This window comes from Budorcas taxicolor, chromosome 22 (genome assembly GCF_023091745.1).
Source record: "Budorcas taxicolor isolate Tak-1 chromosome 22, Takin1.1, whole genome shotgun sequence".
Lineage (NCBI taxonomy): Eukaryota > Metazoa > Chordata > Mammalia > Artiodactyla > Bovidae > Budorcas > Budorcas taxicolor.
Window position 1 is genome coordinate 41,148,568 of NC_068931.1, and position 26,762 is coordinate 41,175,329.

A 26,762-nucleotide genomic window follows, 5' to 3' on the forward strand; every position below is an offset into this window, starting at 1 on the left:
GGCCCATCTCCTCCTATTTCATTTTGGCACAGCTAACAAAACTGTTCACGCATGAGCTGTAAGTCTGCCCAGTACGTCTTTAATGGTGCAGTATTCCTTTTTATTCTTTTTTATTTTCCAAAATGACAAGCTTATATTTCAAGTGTGTGAAAATGTCTAAGAACATCATGTTGAATATTGATTAGTGGACATTTAAAATCTTAACCAGGGTTGTACGGTTATGTTTTGGTTTTCTGTTTCTTCTTTACATTTTTTCATCTTATACTAGGTAGTTTTGTCAGCAGTGAATGACTACTAAGGATCTTTCTGTGTGTAACATTGTGCAGAGTCTTGCATGAAGTATTTTAAAGAGACCCTATGCCGTTCATCCCCACTTCCTGTGTGTTATGTGTAGGCAGAGTTTCATAGAATATGGTGGTTGTCATCTTCTGGGTGGTTGAATCTAGAACAAATACAGACATGTAGTCCAAATGAATATTTGAATGAGAGTGTAAATTGTGGGCTTCCCTGTGGTTCAAGAGGTAAAGAATCCACCTGCAATGCAGGAGACCTGGGTTCGATCCCTGGGTTGGGAAGATCATCTGGGGAAGGGAGTGACAACCCACTCTAGTATTGCTGCCTGGAGAATTCCATGGACAGAGGAGCCTGGCGGGCTACAATCCATGGGATCACAAAGAGTGTGAATAGTGAACAAACAGACACTCGCATCACTCACCGTAGACCATACTCTGGCTCCTCCCTTGGCTTCCTTTCCTTGAAGTCCTGAGATGCCAGGCTGCTGTCCACACCACCTGGGATAACCGCTAGGCAGCTGTGCCACTTGAAGACGAGGCCATGCGTCCTTCGGTTGGTCGGGGAGTTGCACTGCTGTGGTGGACAGCCTCTTTGCTGCCGTGCTGCTTTACTCTTTCCAGTTTGTTCTCTGGAGGAATAAGCAGCAGGAGTGGACACCAGTGGTTCGGGGGGATCTCAGAGCAAGGAGGAGGCACACTCCCCTCCCTAGGGTGGGGAAGAGGGCCCCTGTCCTCTCCTGGCAGCTGAATGTGGACATAATGACATGTAGCCAACTGGAAGCTTATCACAGGAAATGTGAACCTGGAGGGAGTTGGGGGTGTGAGTTAGAGATGATTCCCTGTGTGGCTTGGGCAGAGGGCGTGAGAGTCCAGTGGTCCTCGGCCAACTGCCCCAGGGTCTGATCCCGTCTGTGTCACCTCTCTAGGTCACTCTAAGAGCCTGGCTCTCCCAGCTAGCCGGTCTTAGTTACCATTCTCGTGAATTGCTCTTCATTTAAATTGACCAGGGTACGCCTTGTAATATTTAGAATCAAGAGTCTGAAGATGGTAGACAAATCCAAACATTGGTTGCAGTGGAGGACATGTCCCTCCCCTACAGCAAAGGGTAGTATTGTCAGTGAAAAAACAGACAAATCAGAGATTAGTAACAAGGAGAACAAGGAGTAACAAGGTAGAACAAGGAGAACATCCAGATAGTCTCGGTAGGCCCATGAGAGGGGAAAAGGGAAATTTAGGGCTGATTTAGGGAAACTTAGGACTTAACAAAGAAGACAAGCTTGGTTTTTCATCTCGAAGGTCCTTGGAGGAGGTAGATATTATGATCTTGTCGATCAGCATGTTGTATTTTTTTCCCTATAGTGAGAAGGACCAGAAGTGAGAAGAATAAGGAAGTGGCAACACATCCTTTCAGAGTAGGGCTTCCAGGGGGCTCCGTGGTGAAGAATCCTCCTGCCATATAGGAGACACAGGTTCCATCCCTGGGTCAGGAAGATCCCCTGAAGGGAATGGCAGCCCACTTCAGTATTCTTGCCTGGAAAATCCCATGGATAGAAGAGCCTGGCGAGCTACAGTCCATGGGCTCACAGAGCTGGACACAGCTGAGGGACTGAGCATCCACACATACCTTTCAGAGTGTGGATAGAGGTGTTCTTACTGCTCTCGAGAGAAGGCCCCACATGTCAGAGTCAGAGAAATGGGTCCAGAGCAGGATTTGAAGACAGTGCAAGAGTTTGGTGCCAAGTGTATCATTTGGTTTTTAAACTGACTCAAAACAGAATAAGGTGAAAACACTCTATACTGTCCGCATCTGTTTTCCTTAAATATTGATGGCCCAGTTTTTGACCAGCCTTTTATAATGTAGAAAATCCTGCCTTACCAAATGATAGGATGCAATTAGTTGTCTTTGTGCTCTTCCCCAATTTTGCACAATTTTGCAGTCCTTTTGCAATTATCTGCCCCTTTCTATGTGGAAGGCTAAGGTAAGAATTTGAAGAATAGGAATTTTGAGCTATTCTGGTCATATCCGTTTCATCACAAACATAGCTCTCTTTAGAGTTTCGCTTGCACAAATTGTTCCATTTTGGGTCCTTTGTAAGATCTGTCTTCATTTCCTCTGTCACTATTAGACTGCCATATTTTCTTGTCCTTTTTTGGCCAAGCGTCATCATTTTCTTCCCCCTGGTGGAACAGTAGCTGCTCTTTCAAGCTCTGATGTTAATTTCCTTTCTCGAATCCCAGCATCTCTTTCCAATTTTAAAGGGAGATTTGATCTCTCAGCACCCTGCCGCTGTGTCTGTGTTTTCTTGAGGGTCTTCGTGGCTGCTTCCAGTGCAAGATCTGGTTTCTGATGCAAATTGAAAAGCAAACAAGCAGTTAATTCTGTGCACCTTTGTATCTTCCTATAAACACGCCTGCTACCACATTTTTACCCCCTAAGCACTCTTCCTTAACATACTTCTGTTTGTCACAGATTGATTTGCTCAACAGAATTATTGGTAGTTGATTCTAGGAGTGAATTTTCTCTGGTGTCTGTTTGTAGAAATAAATCTCACTTCTCCGTGTCTTTCTTTACTTAACTTGTTTCTGTTGTCATCAAATATTTATTTAATGAGTCTATAAAGGATCTTCAGTGCTCTTTGGGGATAAAATCCAAGACTGACATCTAACGTGTCCATTTTAGCAAAGATGCAGTTAACTTACATAGTGTAAATGGAAGGTGTATCTATGGACCAGTCATTCTGCTATAATCATGCGTTACAGTTATACGTTAGGGACACCTGCCTTGAGGAGCTGGGAAATGAAGGGTCATGTTCACCTTCGCTGTCATCTGCCTCTGTCAGAGCAGTGGCCCACCTCTTCCGTTGTCTGTGAAATGGAATAACAGTTTTTCCTTTCTTAGCCACCTGGTGGTTGTATCGACCACATGGAATCATGAATGTGGCAGTGTGGTCATCCCATTCTTGCCCTGGGAGGACCCCAGTCTGGGGTTGTTCTGCCCTGCTCAGCCTCTGCAGCCTGGGCTTCAGTCCTCCTTTGTGCTTTTAATGCTTCAGTGAACTTGAGTCCATGTGCATGGACTTAGAGGCCTTCTTGCTGGGTCCCTCCCTCTCTGGGTTTGTGTTCTCGGAAGTCCTCTAACTGCCCCTTGAGACTGGAGCCATCTTCCCAGCCACATCTTTAAATGTTCTTTCCTACAAATTCTCTCTTGTCCTTCCTGATTTGAAATAACCTCTGAATGATCATGGTCCTCCGTCACCTTAGTGATCCCTGGTCCTCCATCATCTTAGTGATCTGTGGTCCTCCATCACCTTAGTGATCATGGTCCTCCATCACTTTAGTGATCCCTGGTCTTCCATCACCTTAGTGATCTCTGGTCCTCCATCACCTTAGTGATCATGGTCCTCCATCACTTTAGTGATCCCTGGTCCTCCGTCACCTTAGTGATCTCTGGTCCTCCATCACCATAGTGATCTCTGGTCCTCCATCATCTTAGTGATCCGTGGTCCTCCATCACCTTAGTGATCTCTGGTCCTCCATCACCTTAGTGATCCCTGGTCCTCCATCACCTTAGTGATCTCTGGTCCTCCATCACCTTAGTGATCTCTGGTCCTCCATCACCATAGTGATCTCTGGTCCTCCATCATCTTAGTGATCTGTGGTCCTCCATCACCTTAGTGATCTCTGGTCCTCCATCACCTTAGTGATCTCTGGTCCTCCATCACCTTAGTGATCCCTGGTCCTCCATCATCTTAGTGATCATGGTCCTCCATCACCTTAGTGATCCGTGATCCTCCATCACCTTAGTGATCCCTGGTCCTCCATCATCTTAGTGATCCGTGATCCTCCATCACCTTAGTGATCCCTGGTCCTCCATCATCTTAGTGATCTCTGGTCCTCCATCATCTTAGTGATCTCTGGTCCTCCATCACCATAGTGATCTCTGGTCCTCCATCACCATAGTGATCTCTGGTCCTCCATCACCATAGTGATCTCTGGTCCTCCATCACCTTAGTGATCTCTGGTCCTCCATCACCATAGTGATCTCTGGTCCTCCATCACCATAGTGATCTCTGGTCCTCCATCACCATAGTGATCTCTGGTCCTCCATCATCTTAGTGATCTGTGGTCCTCCATCACCTTAGTGATCTCTGGTCCTCCATCACCTTAGTGATCTCTGGTCCTCCATCACTTTAGTGATCCCTGGTCCTCCATCACCTTAATGATCCCTGGTCCTCCATCACTTTAGTGATCCCTGGTCCTCCATCACCATAGTGATCTCTAGTCCTCCATCACCTTAGTGATGCGTGGTCCTCCATCACCTTAGTGATCTCTGGTCCTCCATCACCTTAGTGATCCCTGGTCCTCCATCATCTTAGTGATCATGGTCCTCCATCACCTTAGTGATCCGTGATCCTCCATCACCTTAGTGATCCCTGGTCCTCCATCATCTTAGTGATCCGTGATCCTCCATCACCTTAGTGATCCCTGGTCCTCCATCATCTTAGTGATCTCTGGTCCTCCATCACCTTAGTGATCTCTGGTCCTCCATCACCATAGTGATCTCTGGTCCTCCATCACCATAGTGATCTCTGGTCCTCCATCATCTTAGTGATCTGTGGTCCTCCATCACCTTAGTGATCTCTGGTCCTCCATCACCTTAGTGATCTCTGGTCCTCCATCACTTTAGTGATCCCTGGTCCTCCATCACCTTAATGATCCCTGGTCCTCCATCACTTTAGTGATCCCTGGTCCTCCATCACCATAGTGATCTCTAGTCCTCCATCACCTTAGTGATGCGTGGTCCTCCATCACCTTAGTGATCTCTGGTCCTCCATCACCTTAGTGATCTCCGGTCCTCCATCACCTTAATGATCCGTGGTCCTCCATCATCAGAGTGATCTCTGGTCCTCCATCACCTTAGTGATCCATGGTCCTCCATCACCTTAGTGATCTCTGGTCCTCCATCACCTTAGTGATCTCTGGTCCTCCATCATCTTAGTTATCCATGGTCCTCCATTGTTACAATGGTGAGTTGTCATTGGTCACATATGTGTCCTGTATTGTTAACAAGATTAAAATTGAGAGTCAGGATTCTGATGCTTTCCTCTCAGTGTCCACACAGCACAGAACCCTGGTATGGATTTGAGGTTGCTGGATGCTGACTGGAGGGTCTTTCATAAATCAGGCAAACCCCCAACCTCAGTTTCCTTACTTGCATAGTACTTTGAGTGATCTGTGGGCCTGGGTAGAAATGTCAGTTGGCCATCCTTCAGTCTTACTACAGATAGTTAAGGAGTGGTCACTCTAGGCAGCCGGCTGCCAGGCCCCTGCTTCTGTAATAAGGTCAATGTGCTTGTCGCGTGGTTAGGGAGACCAGCGCACAAGTATGTGCTGTCCAGAGTGCAAAGGGAAGTGGTTTCCTACAGGGGAGGGTTGTGGGCATTCAGTGAAGAGCTAGCAAGCCAAGAATGGTGGGCAAGAGGGAGAACTGGCACACTGGGGAGCGGTGGGTCTTCATGGGCGAGTGACAAGAGTCTGCTGGGAGGTGGGCAGGACATGCCCCCTGAGAACGTGCACCCGAGTCCAGGAGCCTGCTGTGTGCGGGGCCGGGGTGGTCGTGTGTACCAGACCTGGTGCGCAGAGCAGGTGACATGCAGGCAGAGAGGCCCTTTGGTTATGTGGAAATGACCGTAGAGCACTGGGCTCCTCAGGAGAGAGGCAGGTAGGAACCAGGGGAGCATGGACTTCAGAACCAGCCGATGCCAGGACAGGCAAGGAAGATGGCCCCGGCAGGGGGGCTTTCCTGCCCTTCAGGCTGTGGTGGTGGCATCACCAGGAAGATTGAAAATCCAGTCCCCGTCGTCACGGCCTGAAGTTCTGATTCTGTAGGTCTGGGTGGGGCTCGGGGTCTGTGCTTTAGGAAGCTCGCCAGGTGATTCTGATGCTGGGTCAGTGACCCTCCCTTTACTCAAAGGATTGTATGCTGGATTGTAAACCCAGGGAGTGATCAGATAGATTTGCATGTCCTCTGTTTGTCCAGGCAGACAGCTCGTGGATAGCTCTGTTCAGAGTCTCAAAAGGATCCATAAGTTCCATTGAGCTTAAGAATCACTGAGCTAGAAAAAAATAATGTAAAATAATGAGAACAGTGCTGTAGCCAAAACGTGGGAGAGCAGTAACTTTTTTTTTTTTTTGATGTGTGTACTGAGTTGCTCAGACTCCTTGCAACCCTATGGACTGTAGCCCACCGGGCTCCTCTGTCCATGGTCTGCTGCAGGCAAGAATACTGGAGTAGGTTGCCATGCCCTCCTCCAGGAGATCTTCCCAACCCAGGGATCGAACCCTTAGCTCCTGTGTCTCCTGCATTGCAGGTGGATTCTTTACCTGCTGAGCTATCGAGGAAGCCAAGAAACATTTCGTGATATGGGGGAAGTTTACATTTACAGGAACCTGACTATAACACCTGAGGAGAGGGAAGTCTTGTCACCCTCTTTGTATTAATAAGTCAGGATTTATGTTTGGGTGAATATCTCAGGATTTAAAGGAGATACACGGTATGATGGATCTAGAGATTTCATAATTTATCTATAATAGGTTTTTTTTTTCCTAAAGACAGTTTTTTTTTCCCCTGACCTAATTAAATCGTCTGGTTTCCCCTGAGTTTTATTTTTTTAATTTTGAAGTTAGCAATGTATTAAAGTTCCATGGAATGGAGGTCTTCACTGAGAATTTTTAGTAACAGTGCCAGAAGTTGCTCTCCTGCAGTGAAGGTCATGTCTACATTTGTTTGATAAGCATCTTTCTGAAATTTATGAAGAAAAAATTGATATTGATGTAACCTGGTTTTTACTCCCAGCTAAGAGCTTTCATGTCAGTCAAATGTACAGGTGAAAAGTGGTACCTCCTCCCTCTTTTCTTCCTGAACCTGAGGAGAAGTGGGCATCTGGTTGATCTTGGCAACATAAGTGCCACGAATGGTATGCATTAACTCTGAGGGGAAGGGAGGTCTGATCAGGGATGTATTTCCCAGCTGGTCAAGGCTGAGTTATCCACTTTTTACTGCAGTTGTTCTTGACAGTGAGGTTCGGCTCCTGAAGCCCCATATTTAATCGTTGGCTTAAACGTTACAGAAATTAAACTCGTCTGTGACGTTTCCTCTAGGCAAACATCTGGTCCCATGAAGGGTTACTCTTTTTAAGCCCAGTCAATATCCTATTGATCCACAAGGGTTTTATTCTCCATTCATGGGGTACCCATTGCTATGTGAGATATTGTCTCTATGGCCAAGTGCCAAGGCCAACAGTTAGCGTACTGAAGAGCATCCCATAAGAAAGAGAAACCCAGGCCGTATGTGATTAAGTGCAAAATTACACACTCAGATTATTCAAAACAGCTCCACACAACACTTTAACTAATCCCAGTGATCACAGCTTCTTAAGATAACTTATCCAGATTGAAAACAAAATGTCTCATGAGAAGCAGAATTCTCCATTCTCCTGCATTTATATTAAAAATATCCCAATGAATCATTTCTAAAGCAAATAGGGCTCATCCCAGGCATGTTATGGAGTCATTGACCTTGATATTACCTTCTTTTTTGGAACATTTCCCCATCAGCATTTTCCATTTCTAATGTTACCTTTATCAAGATAAGAAATATCTCACATTTTACTATTTGTACTTGTGGATTTTTTTTGCTTAGGCTGCACGTGATAGGTCTCGATAAATATATTTTTTGGAGAGGGTATCGTTAGAGAACCAGTTGTATGAATACGTGTTGGTTAGTGTTTGCTTGAGTTTTAGATTTTGAGTCTCTTTGACTGAAGAATATCCACTGGTTCAGATAATTTTGGACATGAGTCTGCAGATGCCGCAGATAGGGTCTATTGAGGAGAGTCCTACTAAAATTATATTGGTTGTTCTTAAATGATTCTTTCAGCACAGATGATGTAGTCTTTGGTAGGGGGTTTACTTGAATAGGAACAACACCCCAGATCAGTCCTAGCCCACATAGGGTTGAGAATAGTGGGTGCCTAGTCCTGTGATTTTGTGTCTCTGCTCTTCCCAGCCCTCACATACACGTTCACATCAATGGGGCTTCTGCTTCCTCCTCATTTCCTTGTCCTTAACCTTCTCTTCTCTCTTTAACCTTGGCCTCAGCCATCCTTTTACTTACATTCCTTAACATGATCTTATTTCATTTTATATTATAATCACCGCCCCCACCCAGCCACCCCCAGCCAGACACCTTGGATATATACCAACACATTTAAACCTCCATTGTGTTCCTGATAATGAAGTATTATATTTAAGAGAAGAGCAAGAAGTAATAGGATGTATACTTTTACAGTGGAAATACAGCTGACCCTTGAGTGACATGAGCTGGGGGCTGGTTAGGGGCACTGACCCTACACGCACTTGGAAATCCAGGTATGATTTATGGTGGGCCCTCCGTATCCGGGGATCATCTGTATATGAGGTTCATCTATATCTCTGGTCCCCTAGATTCAGCTAGCCAGGCCAGACCGTGTAGTGCTGTAGTAACTGCTGTCATTGTTTAGTTGCTGAGACATGTGCAACTCTTTGTGACCCCATGGACTATATAGCCCAGCAGGTTCCACTGTCCATGGGATTCTCCAGGCAAGAATACTGGAGCGGGTTGCCATTTTCTTCTCCAGGGGATCTTATCCACCCAGGGATTAAACCCATGTCTCCTGCATTGGCAGGCAGATTCTTTACCCCTGAGCCACTGGGGAAATTGTAGTATTTACTACTGGAAAAAAAATCCACGTAGAAATGGACCCACACAGTTCAAACCTGTGTTGTTCAAGGCTCCACTGTAGTATCTTAGGGATCGTTTTGACCTGGATTTGTTAAACACTGTTAAATAGTGTTTGATCATACAAATCTTTTTAAAGTTGGAACCCCAACATTTAAAATAAATGAAAGTTGAACATAGCAGGTTGAGTCAGGGTTTTAGAAAGACCTGGAGTGGGTCTGGAAGAACCTTTATAACCAAAGGGTTCTGAGGATCACAGTGTGAAACACCAGCAGTCTAGTTCCTCCAAGCTGTTATATAGATCAGGATGCTAGAGAAAGGGAGCTGACATTGACTTGTTTACCTGATAGGAAGGCAGGTAACTGGATAGATAGGTAGATAGCATAATATGTATGTGTATGTGTATAAACATGCACTTATATACAAAGTTGTTTAATCCTTATAATGTGCTAGAAGGTAGTTGAGTACAGCTGAATAGATGAGAAAAGCTCCTAAGTTGATAGAGTGGGAACTCACCTTAGGTCTTTCTGGTGGCAAATGTACACTCTTCGCCTCATATCTCCACACTGCCAGCTGGCGGTTTTCCTGAAGCCGCACAGGCACACTCAGAACTGGGCCCTCCCAGACCCCCTGCCTCCTGGTCCAGGGCTGCCCCTTTAAACCACCTTTTCGCTTTGGTCCGTACCTGTGGAAAGAATACATCGTATATTGAGGAAACAGTTTAAAAAGAAAGACACTCCCGTTGTGTTGCCCTTGAGAAGGGTTAATGTGCTTAGTTCCCTGTGTTTAACAACTAATTGGTCACGTAGAATGATGGGGGAGAATCACCGTGCCTTCTGTGCTCTGTACGTCTCGTTCTTAGAGAAGTTTGCACGGAGTTTTGCAGCTTCCCAATTTAAACGTTATATGATGAATTAGTTTTCTTCAAAGTGTACTTTCTTTATGGCCTGAGAATTGAAGTTTGATGTTGAATAAGTATTCACCGCTTTTATGTTTCATAAATTTGAAAGATACAGAACATGTAATCATTAACATTCTTTTTATGTTTGGAACATAAAATCAAACACGAGCGATTGAAGCATTAAACCAGAGTTCCAGTACAATACCCAGAAAATCCCTTGGCTTTTTTGTTGACTTACGCTGAGGTCTGCCAAATAACAGCCTTGTTATGCAGAATCTTAGAATAACACGCCCTGGATAGCTCAGCTTCTTGCCTTTTGTTGAGGACTCCAGTTTTCTTTTTCTCTGGCCCGTTTGAGGACAGGATGTCTTCAGGATGAATTTTCGGTTCTTTCTCTTGGCTCCTGTACAGTATTCATCTTTCTCCTTTGTAACTGCTTTATGTTCCCCTAGTGACCTTCCTGGAGGATCGAGGCATCTTTATCATCGTCCACGTCTTCCCTGTAGCCTTCATTTCTTCTCCACACAGGGTCCGACATAACTCCCAGCACAGAGCGAGATGAGAAAAGAGATCCCAGGACTCAGATCAGAGAGGTGGGAGCTTCCAAAAGCAGCATGTCTTCTTCCCTTGGTGCAGCCACAGTACTTAGAGTGTAGAGTCCATTTGTATATGTTTTTCTGCTTTGCAAATAAGTTCACCTGTACCATCTTTCTAGATTCCACATATAAGCAGCATTATATGACACCTTTTTATGATTTACTTCACTTTTCATGACTTCCTTAGCTCTTTATGATAATCTCTATCTATGTCTCTGCAAATGGCACTATTCCATTCTTTTTTATATCAGAGTAATATTCCATTGTACATAGAGTCACAGATATAGAGAACAAATGTATGGATACCAAAGGGAGAAAGTGAGTGGGATGAATTGGGAGTTTGGGATTGACATATACACACTATTGATACTATGTATAAAATAGGTAACTAATGAGAACCTGCTGTATAGTACAGACACCTCTACTCAGTGCTCTTTGGTGACCTAAATGGGAAGGGACTTTTAAAAAGAGATGATATGTGTATATGTATAAATGATCCACATTGCTGTACAGTGGAAACTAACACAGCATTGTAAAGCACCTATGTGTGTTCAGTTGCTGTCATGTCTGATTCTTTGCAGCCTCATGAACTATGGCCCACCAGACTCCTCTGTCCATAAGATTTTCCAACAAGAACACTGGGGTGGGTTGCCGTTTCCTTACCAGGGAGCTTCCTGACCCAGGGTTTGAACCCCTGTTTCCTGAATTGGCAGGCGTGTTCTTTACCACTGAGTCACCAGGGAAGCCCCCAAACACCTATACTCCAATAAATTTTTTTTTAAGTATTTCTTTGTCAGTGTTTCTGATGAAGATAGAGAAGTAAACAGCTTTGTCTTGCTTTTGTTACAAAAATCTTTACAAGATTCTGTTGAACCCATCAGGTCTGAAAGGAGTAGCAGACATCTTTGTAGGACTGGGAATGCAGAGATGACAAGAGATTCCCAGGCCCATAGAAGCTCACAATCCAGCAGAGAAGACACAGAGGCCACAGTCGTATTGGCTTGTGGGCAGTATGACCTGTGACCTGAATATCTCACAGTGATGGTACCCAGGAAGCAGTGATTGATTTTTATCCCTGAAACAGGCCCCCAGGAGAGGTGACCTGTGAGCTAGGATTTGAACAGCCATGAATGGAGTCTGGCATCAGACTCTGGGATGGGGATGTAGGGACTAACATGGGACACACGGGCAGCAGCATCGCTTAGGTGGGTCTGCATACAGTCAGGAATTGCAGGATTTAAGAGCTGACTCACTGGAAAAGACCCTGATGCTGGGAAAGATTGAGGATAGGAGGAGAAGGAGATGAAGGAGGATGAGATGATTGGATGGCCATCACCGACTGAAAGGACGTGAGTTTGAGCAAACTCCAGTAGATGGTGAAGGACAGGGAAGCCTGGCATGCTGCAATCCATGGGGTCATAAAGAGCCAGACAAGACTGAGTGACTGAATTACAAACAACTCTGGAAGGGAAATGGTGGCAGGAAATGACGATAAATAGGTAGATGGGGGTCAAGTCTGGAAAACCTCCTTGGTCACGTGATAACATTTGCACATTATCCTATGCGCAGCGAGCTGCCCTGGAGTCGTTTAAACAGCGTTTGAACAGCCGTTTTTAGCCGTGTGTTTTATGAAAGGCCAGCTTGTTGGCTGTGTGTGGGATAAACTGGAGAGGGCAGAGTCCAGACACAAGAGGGTGGGCCAAGTTCAGTGGGAATGTGAGCTGAAACTCCAGGTGTGGTGTGCCCGGGATGGGAGTTGCATAGGAGAGAGCTTCAGGAAATTGTTCGGAAGGGAAGGTGTTGGTAGGACTCGTGGTTGCCTCACAGGGTTTTGGCTTGAGCCTCTGGCTTGTGGTCCATCAGCCAGCGTTGGCAGCATCCACACAAAACTGCCTGGCACTTTTATTTCCTGTTTTGGATCCCATGCCCACGCATGGCCATGGTCCCTTTTGATGTTCATCATCTTATCCTAACAGTGAGTGCACTTTCTCATCTGCCAACAAGCCCACCCTCTCCTGGGGGGATGGATAATAAACATTATGAAAGTGTCATGTCTTCTGTAGGCATAAATAAATCCTCGAGGATGTGCTCAAGGGAAGAATTGCCCCCTGGACATCCTTCAGGAATTTCTAGGTGGAGGACCAGCATCCTGTGTCTCAAAGGCTGCACATCTTTAAACACGAGGGTGATACTGAGCCCAGGGAGATGCATGCACTTAGGAGGTGTGCAGGATGAAGGAACAGTGACTGATGTTCACCCACTGAGGCACCTGCTTTTGAGGTTCCTGGACTGAAGGAAAGACTTCTATTTTCATGATTGAACCCATGTATGCTAATTGTACCTATGATGTGTGTATTTCCTTTTTACACACAATCTGTGACATGTCCAAAAATAGAAGAGGTAGCTGACAGGTCCAGGACTTCATGAATCCGGGCCTCAGTTTCCAATTGAGTTGAGTGAGCCTTACAAGTTCCCAGTTTTTGTTGTAGAATAAGTTCTCCTAACAACAGGAAATTGGGATGAACATTTTACCAAGAGGATAGAGGAAATTGTATTGACTTTTTCCTTATACATGATTTGATTCTACCCAACAAATCGGATATGTAGAAAAAAGTGTTCTTGAAGGGCAATATATTTAGTTGAGTTTGGGTTAATCAGTGAAAATAAACCATTGGCTGGCTGTTTTAAGCTGGATAATACAGCTTGGCTGTACTGCCTGTGGGTGAGTTCTGGAGTTTATTTTATCAGCTGTCCCAGATAATGATTTTATGCTAATAAAATCATCAAGAGATGGATTTGTAAATCATACTAAACTGGCAGGAGCATTACAGGGCATAAAATTAAATTCTGTCCTTTATTAATTTCCTGGGTCTCTCTGACCAGCACCCAGGATCGTTTTCCACCTGGGGTATCTCTTCTTGTTGAGTAGTTCCACTTAAGAGAAAAATTACAGATAGAGAGTTTCTTAGCATGAAATTAGAAAATAGAATTCAGCACTTTGATCAAGCAGTGTTATTCTGTTGCCCTTATTCACCTGAGAGACATTTATGACTTAAAAAGACTTATTTAGAGCAGTGATCTCTGAAAGCCTTTCTCCACGCCCTTTGAGGCATATAATACACAATCTGTTGATGTATGGAAGAAAATAATTGAACTTCAATTAAATTTATTTTGTAGTTTGTACTTTCAAAGGTCAATTATATGTGCATCTAATAATCTGAATATGTGGAGTACTACGTGATATAATTTATAAATAAAATGAGACGGTTGTACCTTTTTTTATTTATGTTTTAAAAATCTTGATATTCAGAATGTCTATTTAGCTTTATAAAATGAAGCATAGTTAAGTTATAATGTTGTGGTTCATGTGTACAGCAAAGTGATTCAGTTATATAATATATATATTTATATAACATATATTCTTTTCCAGATTCTTTTCCATTATAGGTTAATACAAGATATTGCATACAGTTCCCTGTGCTATAGGGGAGATGCTATACAGTAGGTCCCTGTGCTATCTAGTAGGTCCTTGTTGTTTATCTATTTTATATATAATAGTGTGTATACATTAATCCCAAACTCCTAATTTATCCTGCCACCCCCCCCTCCTTACCCCTTTGGTAACAATAAATTTGTTTTCTATGTCCGTGAGTCTATTTCCGTTTTGTAAATAAGTTCATTTGTATTTCTTTTTTAGATTCCACATATATGTGATAACATGTATCATCTTCTCTGTCTGACTTACTTCACTCTCTATGACAATCACTAGGGCCATCCATATTGCTGCAAATGGCATTATTTTATTCTTTTTTATGACTGGATAAAAGGTTGTGATTTTTTAAAAAACTGAAGTTATCTTTACCTTCCTAAACCTGTTTGAAACTACTGATCTAGAGCACTTTTCTAAAATGGGTCAAAGATTAGTTTGTTCTGAGACCTTTTTTCCTAAGAACACAGATTCCTGAAGATTCTGGTTAAATAGGTCAGACTAGAACAATGGTCATCAAACTAAGTGTGCATCAGAATTATCTAGGGGTCAGGCAGAGGATGAGATGGTTAGATAGCATCACTGACTCAACAGACATGCATTTGAGCAAACTCCAGGAGATAGTGGAGGACAGGGGAGCCTGGCGTGCTGCAGTTCATGGAGTTACTAAGAGTCAGACACGACTTGGCAACTGAACAACAACTGGCTTGCTAAAGCACAGAGTGCTGATTCTGGCCCCACCCCAGAGTTTCTGATTCTGTAAGTCGGAGGTGGGGCCTGGGTATTTCTAAGTAGAGGGAACCACTCTGAGAACCTCAGTCCCCACCTGGGACTCAGGACACAGGTGGTTCCAGAGACGAGGTGATAACTGCTGATCTGGATTTTTCAATCTACCCTGGCCAGTTCTTGCAGATATTTTTCATCATTTAGTTTTCTTTTCCTACTCCTGTTGCATTGGTAGAGGCAGACAGCTCCTTTTCACATTGTATTTTTCAATATCGGTGTGGAGGATAGAAGCACCAGTGTGATATTCAGGGAGATTCGAATTTGCAAAGAATTCGTATGAGTGATTTAATTAAGTCCTCTCTGAGCTACTTATCTGTACATGGAAAACTGAGACAGTCAGGTCACTAATGATTTGGCTGCATCTGTACAATATTTTGGAATGGCAATAACACTTAACCCATTAAAAAAAAAACAGATTCTGAGATGAATAGGAAAAATTCATGGTTGTGTTTTACAATCAGCTCTTTTTAAAAAATAAGGAACCAATAGCTTGATATGAAATGAAGAATGTGATGTGATAAGCTATAGCAACTTTAAGAACAAAACAGCTCATTTCCTTTGAGCTATATAAAGTACATCCATCGGCAGATAGCACTACTTATGACAGAGTGTGGCATCAGCCATTTAAATGCCTGTGCAGTGTGTAAAAGCCGCTTGCTAGATTAAATTATGTAGAAGTGCATTCTATAATGCTTACTGTCCGATTCGCTAACCATCAGTGGGGCATTCAGAGTTTAAGAGGCATTATATACTTTCGTTGTTGGCAGGCAATTAAATGCAGAAGTCACTGGGATTGATTTAGAAGAGAAAAGCAGTGGCTTAGCTATATTGGTGCAGATTTTTTTCCCCACTCTTAAAACAATTATATATATTACAGCTCGCTTCTGTTTATCCTTTGAAAATGTAGTTTACAGCCATTTATCTCACAGCTCTAAATTTGAAATAAATGGAAAGGACCACCTGAGATTACATGTATTTTAGGAAAATAGAACATATAACATTAATTCACTTAGTTTTTGATTTGCCCTCTCTGTAGAGAGTCCCATTTAATACTTTATGCATTTGATAAAGGCTGCCTTAAATGGGGTCATTCTGTATTTAGAACAAATGAGAAAAATGTTCCAGAAATCTCCTCGAGGAGTATTACAGTCTTTTTACAAAATGACTTTAAAAGGACTGTAATTATAACAAGGAGAATGATTGCCAGAGTATATAAGTCAGTTTAACCTGTTAAAGTCAGAGCAGTTGAAAACGTATGTATATCTTCAGTGCAGTTCAGTTCAGTCGCTCAGTCGTGTCCGACTCTTTGCCACCCCATGAATCGCAGCACACCAGGCCTCCCTGTCCATCACCAAGTCCCGGAGTTCACTCAAACTCACGTCCTTCGAGTCGGTGATGAGATCCAGCCATCTCATCCTCTGTCATCCCCTTCTCCTCCTGCCCCCAATCCCTCCCAGCATCAGAGTCTTTTCCAATAGGTCAACTCTTTGCATGAGGTGGCCAAAGTACTGGAGTTTCAGCTTTAGCATCAGTCCTTCCAAAGAACACCCAGGATTGATCTCCTTTAGAATGGACTGGTTGGATCTCCTTGCAGTCCAAGGGACTCTCAAGAGTCTTCTCTAACACCACAGTTCAAAAGCATCAATTCTTTGGCACTCAGCTTTCTTCACAGTCCAACTCTCACATCCATACATGACCACTGGAAAAACCATAGCCTTGACTAGACGGACCTTTGTTGGCAAAGTAATGTCTCTGCTTTTGAATATGCTATCTAGGTTGGTCATAACTTTCCTTCCAAGGAGTAAGCATCTTAATTTCATGGCTGCAGTCACCATCTGCAGTGATTTTGGAGCCTCAAAAAATAAAGTCTGACACTGTTTCCACTGTTTGCCCATCTAATTCCCATGAAGTGATGGGACCAGATGCCATGATCTTAGTTTTCTGAATGGTGAGCTTTAAGCCAACTTTTCCACTCCTCTTTTACTTTCATCAAGAGGCTTTTTAGTTCCTCTTCACTTTCTGCCATAAGGGTGGTGTCATCTGCATATCTGAGGCTATTGATATTTCTCCTGGCAATCTTGATTCCAGCTTGTGCTTCTTCCAGTCCAGCGTTTCTCATGATGTACTCTGCATAGAAGTTAAATAAGCAGGGTGACAATATACAGCCTTGACGTACTCCTTTTCCTATTTGGAACCAGTCTGTTGTTCCATGTCCAGTTCTAACTGTTGCTTCCTGACCTGCATACAGGTTTCTCAAGAGGCAGGTCAGGTGGTCTGGTATTCGCATCTCTTTCAGAATTTTCCACAGTTTATTGTGATCCACACAGTCAAAGGCTTTGGCATAGTCAATAAAGCAGAAATAGATGTTTTTCTGGAACTCTCTTGCTTTTTTGATGATCCAACGGATGTTAGCAGAAATTAACATTTGGTTGTTCTCCATTAGCTCCTTAGAAATGGTACTTTCAGGAGCTTATTTACAATGCAATTCATGTAACAGTTATTACATAAATATTTCAGGTTGTTATTTACTTACTTTATGGAGGTGGGTTAAGGGTGAGGATGAAATGTTAGTTGCTTAGTCCTGTCCAACTCTTTGCAGTCCCCTGGACTGTGGCCCACTGGACTCCTCCGTCCATGGGATTTCCCAGGTAAGAATACTGCAGCGAGTTGCCATTCCCTTCTTCAGGGCATCTTCCAGACCCAGGGACTGAACCTGGATCTCCTGCATTGCAGGCAGATTCGTTACCATCTGTGCTACCAGAGGAGCCTGAAGGGTGGAGATGTGTAGACTTGAAGGAGTGTGAACTCTGGATGCAGATCTTGCTTGGACTGCTGGCCCCACACCAAGCTCTCTGTGATTTGGGTGAAATGTTTGGCCATGTCAAACTGCCATTTGTAAATATAGGGATGTATCCATAAAGAATATAACAACAGATTAGAATGGGGAGGTTGGCAAATAGGTAGAGTGTTCTGCAGAGTAGAGAAGTAATAGCAAGTGTGTGAGGTGGCCACTGTTCCCGAGCAGAAATGAAGTCCTAGGAGAATTTCCCCCCAGAACTGAGATCCAGGATGTGGTGGACAACAGGGAAGTCCCTGTGGGGCCACAGCCGTGAAACTTGGAGGAAGTGTCCTCTAGGGTGGCCGGGAAAGCTATTCATGGGAGGTGAGCCACCAAGAGGTGCAGGGGTGAGTGCTGTCTGTTGGACCCTATTGGCCACCACGTGCTGGAGGAGCCAGATAGCTCTGACCTTGTGGATCTGGGGCTCCTGAAGCCGTGTGTGCTGGGAGCCTTCTGGGAGCTCTGCAAGCCCCCTCTTTGCTCCTGCCCTGCCTCTCCAGGACCCTCTGCTGGCCAAGCTTAAAGTCTTGCCAAGTGGAACAGGGCATTTAGTCAGAGGGTCTGCATACATTTTCTCAGAGTAAGTAATGAAAAGTGAATTTAGGGCTGAGAGATAATACACTGATACCCGGGAAAAAAGATACTGATTCTTGAGTTTAGGCTTTGTGAGAGACATTTGCGTGAGGTTTGTTATGTGACGAGTTCTTTGATCAGACATTGAAACTATCAGCTTCCCAGATGGTGTGAGTGGTGAAGAACCCACCTGCCAGTGCAAGAGATGTAGGAGACATGAGTTTGATCCCTGGGTCAGGAAGATCCCCTGGTGGAGGAAATACTCCAGTATTCTTGCCTGAAGAATCCCATGGACAGAGGAGCCTGGCAGGCTCCATGTAGTCTCAAAGAGTTGGATGCTACTGAAGTAAAGTTATGACCAGCCTAGATAATATATTGAAAAGCAGAGATATTACTTTGCCAACAAAGATCCGTCTAGTCAAGGCTGTGGTTTTTCCAGTGGTCATGTATGGATGTGAGAGTTGGACTGTGAAGAAAGCTGAGCGCTGAAGAATTGAGGCTTTTGAACTGTGGTGTTGGAGAAGACTCTTGAGAGTCCTTTGGACTGCAAGGAGATCCAACCAGTCCATTCTAAAGGAGATCAGTCCTGGGTGTTCTTCGGAAGGACTGATGCTAAAGCTGAAACTCCAGTACTTTGGCCACCTCATGCAAAGAGTTGATTCATTGGAAAAGACCCTGATTCTGGTAGGGATTGGGGGCAGGAGGAGAAGGGGACAACAGAGATGAGATGGCTGGATGGCATCACCGACTCGATAGACGTGAGTTTGAGTAAACTCCGGGAGTTGATGATGGACAGGGAGGCCTGGTGTGCTGTGACTCATGGGGTTGCAAAGAGTCGGACATGACTGAGCGACTGAACTGAACTGAACTGATCTGAGCTGAAGTGATTTAGCATCCACACATGCACTGAGAGTATAGTCTTATGCTGGTTGTGAGGATTAGATGAAATAATGACTATCTGTTTTCTGAAGCAGAATCTGGCTAGCATGTGATGGATGTTCAGGAAATTGGGGTCTTTGCAGATCACAGGTCACTTTGCAGATCACAGGGCACTCACATCATAGTGCTGAGTAGTAACTTCAAGCTAAACGAAGGGTCCCAGGTAATGGTTTTTACCCCCACACCTTGAAGGCTACAGAAGCACCTTTTGGAGGATCATAGAGTCAGTTTTCTAAACCCAGATGCCACTCTTTCCAAAATCAGATAGAACAGAAATGAAAAAGGCCAGTGTATCTCAGTAGAGATAAATGTGGTTTATGAAGTGTGCATATACATGTGATGGGTTACGGTGTCATGACTATGGGTCACAATCAAAGAATATTTAGATACCGCTACAGAGGGTGGGTTCTGATCCCTGACGGTTTGGTTTCTTTTGTCTTCTCTCCAGTTCTGGAGCTTTAGTAGGATACAGAGCGATCTTGTGAAAGAATTTTTAAGTTTCCTTTGGGGAAAAAGTGGACCATCCACCCTGTTATAACCTGTGTCTTAATGATGGCATACTACTCTTGGTCCTACTGAATAATTCTCTGCTGTTCCAAAGAAGGGCTTCCCTGGTGGCTCAGCGGTGAAGAATCTGCCTGCCAGGAGACGTGGGTTTGATCCCTGGGTTGGGAAGGAAATGGTAACCCTTTCCAGTATTCTTGCCTGGGAAATCCCTTGGACAGAGGAGCCTGGTGGGCTACAGTCCACAGGGTCACAAAGAGTCGGTCATGACTAAGTGACTAAACAACGGCAGCAAAGAGAGAAGAAAGATAAATTCCCTTCAATATGCAAATGATAATATTTTATTTTCATAAATCATGAATGACCTTTATAGACAACTAGCTTTACTATCTTAATTATTGCCAGAAAGAAAAAAAAAAGACTTTAACTTTTCTAAAAGCGAAAACCATAATTTGAGAGGAGACTTCATTAACATTTAGCTGGCCTATAGTTTTCAGCCATAATAAAAAAAATGAACACGTTCAGTGATTTTGTCACATTTGGAGCTGATTCATCTTGGAATACATCAGGACAGGGCTGGGTGTTTTTGGAAACAATTGAGATTGTTTTCATTGTTTAAGTGGATATTACAGTTTTAAAAAAATTTAGGCAAAATTATTGTGGCCAGATTCTGCACAGAGCTTTGGGAAATTCATCATCTGTGTTTCTGAAAAAGCATTTATTGGGTGCCTACCTTAATGGTTTGGTGGCTCAGAGGTTAAAGCATCTGCCTGGAATGCAGGAGACCTGGGTTTGATCCCTGGGTCGGGAAGACCCCCTGGAGAAGGAAATGGCAACCCACTCCAGTACTCTTGCCTGGAGAATCCCATGGAGGGAGGAGCCTGGTGGGCAACAGTCCATGGGGTCGCAAAGAGTTGGACACGACTGAGCGACTTCACTTTCACTTTCACCATGTACAGACCAGCCCTCTGGTGACTCAGACAGTAAAGAATCTGCCTGCAATTCGGGAGACCCAGGTTCAATCCCTGGGTTGGGAAGATCCCCTGGAGAAGGAAATGGCAACCCACTCCAGTATTCTTGCCTGGGAAATCCCATGGACAGAGGAGCCTGGCAGACTACAGTCCTTGGGGTCGCAAAGAGTCGGACACGACTGAGTGAATATCACTTTCACTTCTTTCATTTTCACTTTACCACGTACTAGCTCTCAGGAATATCAAGATGACTAAGAGTTATAGTGATCTAAATGCTTTTTGAGGGGATTCCCTGGTGGTCCATTGGTTAGGACTCTGCGTTTTCACTGCCAAGGACGTGGGTTCAAGCCCTGGTTGGGGAACAAAAAGATCCCACAAGCTGGGGCAGCATGGCCAAAATAATAAAAATAAAATAACTTTTGAGAAGAATTCCTAGGCTTCTGGACACCTGTTTCTTTTAAACTCTGAAGTTTTTATAAAACAACAACAAAAAACCCATGGTTCCATCTTATTTCTAGAACCTATCGTGCTATGCTTCAGTAATAGCACAGACTGGCTTCAGGCTTTAGTTGAGGAGTAAATATATAAATTCATGGCAGTCCACTAAGACTTTTTTGAGAGAAGCAATATTCATAAAGACCATTTTGAGGGAGGTTACAGTTTTATCCGAGAATGCTCTGAGCTCCCACTTAATCAAGTCTATCTAATTGAAGTTGGATGACATGTTGTCCTGACATGTTACCGAATGGACCCTAGAACCTATGGCTCCATTGCGGTGGTTGCCCCTGAGAACTGTGTTCATTAATGCATGTTGATTGCTTCGTCCTGGTGCCTTGGGAGAGAGGCGCCTCCCTCTGGATGTAGGATTAAGAGTTGTGTTTCTTTCCAGTTTTTAGTTTGGGAGATACTGTCACACAGTGTTAAGAATGTGGGTTTTCAAGGCAGGATGCCTGGGTTCAAGTCTCTGTGTCACTGTCTTCCACCTTTGGAACCTTGTGTGCAAGCTTTCAACCCTTCTGTGCCTCATTTTCTGTAACTGTAAAATGGGGATCATGGTACCTGTGTTATCGGGTTAGTGTGAGCGTTGAACAAGTCCTCAGAAATTGTGAAAGCGAGAAAGTAAAAGTGTCTGACTCTTTGCTACCCCACAGACTGTAGCCCACCAGGCTCCACTATCCATGGAATTCTCCAGGCAAGAATATTGGAGTGGGTTGCCATTCCCTTCTCCATTAGTAAATGGAAACCCCTGTTACTAACTTTAGTATGTATATTATCATCTCATACATACTGTGGATTGTGTAATCAGTCATTATTTCCTCTTGGCACTGGCTACCCGAAAGCTCAGAGTGAAATATGTGGCCAGTGAATGAGCCTAATGACTTTTTAAGAAATTATTTGGTGATAATGGTGGAGTACTCTCCATAATCCTGATATCATCTTATTCTTACTTTTTATCCCCTCTACTTCTCTTGCTTTTCAATTTTCACTTTTCTTTAATTTTATTAATTTAATTGGCATGTTACTGTGTTGCATTGCCTGTCCTGGAACAAGCCACACAGTCGTCATCCTTGTTGTCCATTACCCGGATATTGACACCCCCTAACACTTCCTTTCACATAATAGCTCCTTATTCCTGCACACGTTCTGTGTTGTATGCAGATTTGCTAAGGAAGAGGCTTTCTCAAGGTATGATGGAGGCGTGTGTGTGTATTGACTTAAGAGAGAGAACAAGAGAGAAGCAGATCACCACCCATCTGGCTTGCATCACCTTTCCTCCATCACGTGTTTGACCTTGGGTTTAGTCCTGATTCCCCTCCTCAAAAGAGAAATAATTTACCTTGACTGATGGATGAATATGGTCCAGCCGTGGGCTGTTGGGTGTTGGTCCGATGCCCAGAGTTCTGGAGAAAACTTGGCAATTTGTTGCCAACGGTATTCCTCTACGTGATGGTAAGCTGTCTGTGTTATCCTGAAACTGCAGGTGACTTATTTTTGGAAAGTCTTCACCTTATGATGTTTCTGGGACTTTGCTTCCTTGTCAGATTCTTCACTGGCCCCAAGGCACTCACTTGACAAGCCCAGTAAGCTCTGTTCTTTGCTCTCGTGGTGCCACGGAGAAGCCCACACTCTTCATTTCCCTACAGAGTACATGTTACCATCTCTAATTATTTATTCCAGCCACTTGCAGTGCAGTGAACTCTTGAGAGTTCTTGTAGGAGATACAGATGGTAAGGAAGATTTGTTGTTCAGTCACTCAGTTGTGTCTGACTCTTTGCGACCCCATGGACTGCAGCACGCCAGGCTTCCCTGTCCCTCTCTATCTCCCAGAGCTTGCTCAAACTCATGTTCATTGAGTCGCTGATGCCATCCAACCGTCTCATCCTCTGTCACCCTCTTCTCCTCCTGCCTTCAATCTTTCCTAGCATCAGGGTCTTTTCCAATGAGTTGACTCTTTGCATCAGATGGCCAAAGTATTGGAGCTTCAGCTTCAGTGTCAGTCCTTCCAGTGAATATTCAGAGTTGATTTAAGACCTTAGCTTAAATCTTAGAGTATTAGTAATAGCATTTACTAATTAGTAATAATAATTATTAGTAGTAATAGCTGATACTGGTAGACTTGCTCAACTCTGTTAGACCAGCCATACTTGCTGCCGAACTGACTTATCAGAAACATCAAGTGAGGTACATATTATATTCATTTTGTTGGTAAAGACATTCGAGTTCAGAGAGGCTAAATGATTTGTCTACAAACACAAAGTCAGTGAGACAAGAATAAGGAAGTGCCAGGTGTCTGACCCTGGGACCTGTTCATGTCATGTCTACCCAGAGTTGCCTTGAAATCGAAAAGCTTCACTGTGCTCTCTTGCGTGGCTTATATCCCATTGCTGTTGACCTGACTCTTGCCTTATTTCATCTCAGTGGACCACCTTTGCTGTTTTAGGGTTCTGTGTCTGTTGGATGAAGGCCAGTGATGGGTGCGTAGGTGTGCAGGGGGACATAGGTTGGGGCAACAGGAAATCCAGTCTGTGCCATTTCCCAGTGGTTCCATAGTCCTGTGTGGATTCTCTGTTTTCCTTCAAGTGGTAAAAGCAGCTTTATATAATAGGGAAATTATATCCTTGTACCAGCATTGTATTAGTCATTGGGGTTTGCTTCAGCCATACCAGCTCTCACCAATGTATTTGCTTATTGGAGAAGGAAATGGCAACCCACTCCAGTATTCTTGCCTGGAGAATCCCAGGGACAGAGGAGCCTAGTGGGCTGCCATCTATGGGGTTGCACAGAGTTGGACACGACTGAAGTGACTTAGCAGCAGCAGCAGTGCCAAGAATTGGTTCCTAAACCAGATCTTTAACCAGCCTTCAGTTGTTTTGCTGATGTCCCAAGCTATTTCTCACTGCTTGAGATTGCACGGCAGGACTTTCATCAAAGTACTTTGTGCTTCCATTGGGGGTCCCTTTTCTGTCAAAATTCATGCTTCTTTCTTTCTTTTGAATATTACAAGTGCTACTGCTGTTTGGGTTTATTCCTGCAGCAGTAAGGCTATTTTCTATATCAAAATTAGGGCTTGCAACCAAGAGAAAATATTTCTCATAAATGTTTGCATAGTCTTCTAACATTTCTTACCCGAAATTGTAAAGTTGTTAGTATTACGTGCTTGAAACAAAGCCACTCTGTTTCTGAACTTGTTAAAGCTGAATAAGAGGGAAATATAAATTACCAGTTGTTGTCAAGGTGAAGTATTGAGTTAATGCTGTGTCTTTATAATGAGTTTTCTGTTCCCAACAGAATCTTTAATTGGGCAGTTCTGTTAAAAGTGTTACAGAAGATGGTGTCCAGGGCCACTGGAGCTAGTGACTTAATACAAAGAGTGAAAGAGGAGGGACACTTCTTAAAATGGCCCAAGGTCCCTTGAACATCTTTTATCAGTGATTTGGAGGCAGACAGCAAGCATGCTTCATCAAACTTGCAGATAACCCAGACCTAGGTAGGATAACTTAACACCTGAATGACAAAATCAGGATTGCAGAAGCTCTCACCAGGCTGGAGAGATGTACTGACAACAGAGATGGGGTTTAGAAAGGGAAAATGTAGAAAGTCACCTCCCTTATTGCAGAGGGTAGAAGTGGCTTGATGGCAGTGGTATGAGGAAACGTGTGGGATTCCAGGATGGGCCAGCGCTCAGCTCAGGCTGTTAACAGAGCAAGAGGTCAAGGGAAGTAGTCAGTCGAACTGGGGCTGCAGTACTGGGAGTCCCTGGTTTAGATGAGTGCTGATAAACGCGACAGTGTTTAGGACACCTGCCTTCATGGTGAAGGTCTGAGAGCCTTTTATTGGGAGGGAGGGAGGGGAGCAAAGCATGTTTTGCTTGGAGAAGCAAAAACATAGAACTTGACAGCTCTTTTTAAATAGCTTTCTTGTATAAGAATGGGGATTTTTCACTGTTTCTTCACAGGGAAGAGCTAGGATAGATGGGTAAGCTAAGATAGATGCAGGAAGCTGCATTTGGGCCTTTTTAAAGGAGTCATCTACAATCAGAGGGATGTTTTCTAAATTCTGGGTGCCCACCTGTTCAGATGGCTTCCCAGATTCTGCTTGCTGATAAAAGGGGTGCTGGAGGTGCGGGTTCTATCCCTGAGTTGGGAAGATCCCCTGGAGATGGAAGTGGCTACCCCACTCCAGTATTCTTGCTTGTAGAATCCCATGGACAGAGGAGCCTGATGGGCTACAGTCTGTGGGGTCGCAAAGAGTCAGACAGGAGTGGGCACACACGCCTGTTTGGAAGCTGTCTGTCTGTCTAGAAGGTTGTAGAACTGATGTAAGCAAGTGGATGGAAATTGGACTAGGGGACCCTATGTCTGAGTTTGTGCAACTACTTTATTATTATTATTTTATTTATCTTCTTGCTGCCAAGGCATACGGTACAGCCACAGTGAAATTATATTCTTACACTTGTGTTTTCTTGACCAGACCCTCAGTTCTCATCATTGGCAAGTGATTATAATTAATCTTTTAAATTGACATAATTAATAACATTCTATGATAATGGGCAGTAGAATTTTCATGATAATTAAGATGATTGATATAATCCTTCACTTTGGCAATGTGAAACATTGGGGGAAAGACTTGAGGCTATAATAATCCAGGGTAACAAGAGACATTGGAGAGGATGTGAGCGGGACTTTTTGAATCATCAGTGTGTCCCCAGATGCTGAGACAGCGGACCTGCTTTGCATATACTGCGTTTTCTTTTATTCTCTGTTTCTTTATTTAAATAGCTTCATTTTTAGCTTCAACATCCAGCAGATGTTTACCCCATGTTTAATTTTGAATTTATCCTTGCCTTTAAAAATTGTGTGGACTGTAAGCAAATTTATAATCTCTTTTAATTTTGAGACTTCAAATCTCCAAGGTATTAAAGCAAAACCCATTTTTGCATTAGATTTAGAATAATCCTTAGACAAATATTTTTCAAGCAAGGTCTACAATCTTTACTGTTTTGTCCCTGACCAGCATGCCCAGTGTTATGATGGAAGTATTTCTCTTTTCATTTTTTGGACAAATTATCATTTGTTTTTCTTTTGAAGACATGTTGAACACCTAAGATGGTTCTATTAAAGTTTTGAACACAAGGTCAATTATGCCAACTTCATATGAATCTGGAAAATATGAATTACAAATTTGCTTCATTTTTACTTTCAACTGGGCTGCCCCAATGCTTCGCGGGTAAAGAATCCACTTGTCGCGCAGGAGACACAGGAGACACGGGTTCAGTCCCTGGGTCTGGAAGATTCCCTGGAGGAGGGCATGGCAGCTCACTCCAGTATTTTGGCCTGGAGAATCCCATGGCTAAAGGAGCCTTGTGGGCTTCAGTCCAAAGTGTCACAAAGAGTCAGACACAACTGAGTGGCTATTATAAAGATGTCAGAGTCTTTTTGGGAAACAATATAATTTAGAATTATTGACAAGGCATGACTAGTACTCAGATAACACTTACTTAGGATGCAATGGGGTCAGGGTCAAATTGAGTTGAGCATCAACCGTGGGTTTACGGTTCCCTGCAGTCATTGTAGCTTATCCCAGAAGTTTCATC

At 43.7% G+C, this 26,762-nt stretch overlaps 1 protein-coding gene across 3 annotated transcripts in view; it reads left to right on the plus strand.

The window, feature by feature from the left end:
* PTPRM (protein tyrosine phosphatase receptor type M) overlaps positions 1 to 26,762 on the plus strand; it is a 657,833-nt gene that overhangs the window by 140,941 nt on the left and 490,130 nt on the right. The gene's annotated exons all lie outside the window — the stretch shown is intronic.